The sequence below is a fragment of the Sebastes umbrosus genome, chromosome 13 (assembly GCF_015220745.1).
Source record: "Sebastes umbrosus isolate fSebUmb1 chromosome 13, fSebUmb1.pri, whole genome shotgun sequence".
In the NCBI taxonomy this organism is placed as follows: Eukaryota; Metazoa; Chordata; class Actinopteri; order Perciformes; family Sebastidae; genus Sebastes; species Sebastes umbrosus.
The window spans coordinates 26,477,992-26,481,790 of record NC_051281.1 but is presented as its reverse complement, the minus strand read 5'-3'; positions in this window follow the sequence as shown (position 1 = coordinate 26,481,790).

The following is a 3,799-nucleotide window of genomic DNA, read 5'->3' as shown; positions in this document are numbered from 1 at the left end:
GCTGTTACTCTCACTCTCACTCTCACTGGGACACTTGAATAGAACAGAGCCATAGTTAGTGTTATTAGTATAACACCTGTGCTTTTCCTACCACGATGAGTCAAAATGTCTGCTGTGAGAAAGGCCTATGGAGGTGAGTGGAATTTAGTCAATGGTGCTCACATCAGTAAATCATTTGAAAAGCTAAGCAGTGATGTGTCTTTTTACATTTCTAAAATGTTATTTGTTATTCGTTCTTTGGTAGAAAGTCAAAGTTTTCACTAACTTTGTAACACCAAACATCCGCTTTACCAGTAAATTGTATATTTCATATTTTAAATACTCACTGTTCTTTAACATGTTAATATAATCACTACCAATATAGATATAAGCATCTCTGTTTATACTATCTTATCTACCGACCTCATGTATCTAAAGCAACCAGTTACATTAGTCATTCCATATTTATTTCAGCTCCCTAAGCACTCTGCATCATTGCACTATTGTCTTACTGTTTACACATTTCATTCTGTGTGTGTGTGTGTGTGTGCTTATATGCATTTTGTATACAAGCATATATAATATAATAATAATTATATGATTAAATTTTTTTTATTTTTATAAAACTAGTGCATGAGACAGGTAATCTGAAAAAAATCATGTCCCTCTGTGTCCTCAGGTGCTCCATGATAGCATCTGCAAGATTTCACAGACGGGAGGAAAACAAACAGTCAGAGCTGATTTAAAGACATGTTATGTAGTTTCAAAGCAATGGAAATATAACTCGTGCGTTTGAAGTGCTTTTTTTAAACAAAAGGAAGTTACACATTCATGTTGTTGGATGTTACTGGTGGTTCTTTTTCTTTATTTATTTTGTAGAAAAAACATTTGGAAACAATAAGAAGACCCACATTTTGCAAACTGCGATTGATGCTCAGAAACTAGTGATTGCACTCAATAAAGACAAACACAGAAAGATTTCATGATTTACATTTATTACGTCATTAGGAAAATGAAAAGGGGAACGAAATCGAGGGGAAGTGTGATCATTTTCTCTAAAACTTGAGCAAAGAAGAAGCATGCTGGAAAGTCAAGCAATAATTCTGGAACTTAACACTTTGACCACAAGAAAGAGGAACAACTCAAAAGACAAAGAATCACTATGAATAATTCTGTCTCTTCAAGACACCTGTGTTTAGAGTTTCACCAACTGTACTGAAGAAACATCGTAAACTCAAGCAAACCAACATCTGCAGGTTCAAAAAGGGGGAAAAATTATAATTATTACTATAAAATAGATGAAAGATGTTTCGGTCTACCGCATGACTGAGCCAGCACTGACCCTGAAAGACAAAAACGGATAATATTTGAGGGAGGAATGAAGGGAGTTTCGGGGAGGAGGCTCTTCTCAATGCTGCCTGTGTGTGTTTGTGTGTGTGTCTGAACTTGTTAGGACTTATGGGAATTGTGGCTGATGATGTTACACAATGTTTTTCTCACTGACTCAGTTCCTATCACTGGTTTTCTTGTGAAATTCTTTGTTTTCTGTCCATCTCATACCAATGTGTCAGCCACAGTGCAATTTAAATCACACATATTTCATTCCATGCTAAATCAAACCCTAATGGAGGATTCTGACAACAATGTCCACTAGTCTGTCATTTACACTCAACAAATACCAAGGTACCAGCTAGCTACCTGTCTGAAACTGACCTGAGGTAGCCATACATCATTTATCTAGAACAAGACCCACTCCTCACCCACCCGCCCACATAAAAATGACTTCTTGGACAAAACCATCTCAGATTGTGTGTAAATAGTCCAGACACTGGCATGCAGAGAGCATAGTATTAACAGCTAGGAGGTTTTTTTTTGTTGATTGGCAAACTCACAGAATTGAGTGAATTTGCTATAGCCACAGTTGTCTATTCAGCTGGTGAAATCAACATTTGCCAACCAAACCTTTCACCTCCTACAGTTTGTTAAGACACCATTAATTATAACTGTTATAATAATTGTATATTTCAAAATTGAACTTTTTCAAATGTTGATTTTGACCTGAAATACAAACTATTGACAATTCAACTCTATATTTCACAGTCATACATGTACAGTATACACAGACACACTGTCACAAAGACAGAGCAACATCCTGTAGTGCCATGGCAAAATAACCCCTAGAAAACACTACGGTGGCCAGATTCACACAAATTAAGTGTGATGAATATAACTCACATTCTATCTGAATGCACCTAATGGAGTCTGATGCCAAGTTTAGCAGTTGGTGGTGGCATTAGAAAAAATTCTGGTTAGTACTGAAGACGAAAAACTTACTAAAAACCCTGACTGTTCACCTTCGTAGCATTAGAAAATGCTCAGTGACTCAGTCTAGATTAAGCCTCCTTCCGCCCCCACAGAAACAGATTCCATAGCACTGAGTGTACCTCAGGTTATCAAGGTGTGGCACACCATTGGTACGTGTGCATGTTGGATACAAGTATTCTTCAAAGGATTTTTTTTTCTTTTACTTTCACTTTGATTCTTGCTTATTTAGTCTCAAATAACCCCAAAAGAAAAAAAGATAAGACAAATATTTAAAACCAAGTCTTCAGATGCTCAACATGTTGGTTCGACCTGGCAGTGTATTAATAGTGCACAGATTTAACAAACAATAAATCTGTGCAATATGAAAACACTGAATGTGAAATACATTTGTTATATATCCTTTGATGCAATATACACCTCAAGTGCAACTACCTTTGGTTACATTTTATTTATTACATCTACCTTACCTATTTTACAAGTGCAACTACCTCTGTTTACATTACATCTATTTTTAGATTTTATACCTCTAGTGCAGGGCTGTCCAAAGTGGGGCCCACGGGCCAAAGTTGGCCCGCCATCAGGTTTGATTTGGCCCGCCAGATGTTAGCAAATTCTTTTTTTTAATTAAAAGACCCAACCGACTTTACTGTCTTTTGGAGGCCGTACCAGGCTCGGGTTTATGGTTAAAAGATAGTGGCATCATATGAAACTAGAAAACCTAAGGACTCCATTAGTACCATATCATGTCATATTAGCTTGTCAGGAAGGAGGCTCTAAAGTTGGGCTAAATTTTGGTGAGGAAAAACTAGCATGGCCATTTGTCAAGGGGTCCCTTGACCTTTGACCTCAAGATATGTGAATGTAAATGGGTTCTATGGGTACCCACGAGTCTTCCTTTACAGACGTGCCTACTTTATTATAATCCTATGCAGTTTTAGGGAAAACAAGCAGTTCTTTGAATGCAGTATACATGTGTTATTTTTTCCTATTATAAAAATGGTGTATTTTAATATTTCTACATACTGGGGTCCCTAAACAGTCTTGGAAATGCATAAATTGCATAAATGAGCCCAATTGTATTCAGCACAAGGGATATAAGGGGCTAACTACTGTATGTTAAACATATTCAATTGAGGGAACTTGGGATCCTAGTACTATTTTGCATCTTAATAATACAATACAATAAGTGTTTAATTTTGGCCCGTGGCCCTCCATTGAGTTCCAGTTTTGGCCCTCCAAGGGAAATGTTTGGGCACCCCTGCTCTAGTGTAACACTTCTGTTTAGATTTATTTATTACATCTACTTTACATGTTTTATTTGCTTTATAACTGTGTGTGTTTTACCTGTTATATGTTTCATCTGCCTCGTTTAGTCCTGTCAAGTTTTAAAGCAACTGTGAATCTCGTTGTATTTAATAAGATGACAATAAAGCTTTCTATTCTATTCTATTCTGTTCTAGTCTATTATTTTGAAAGTCCAACCGGAAACACTACT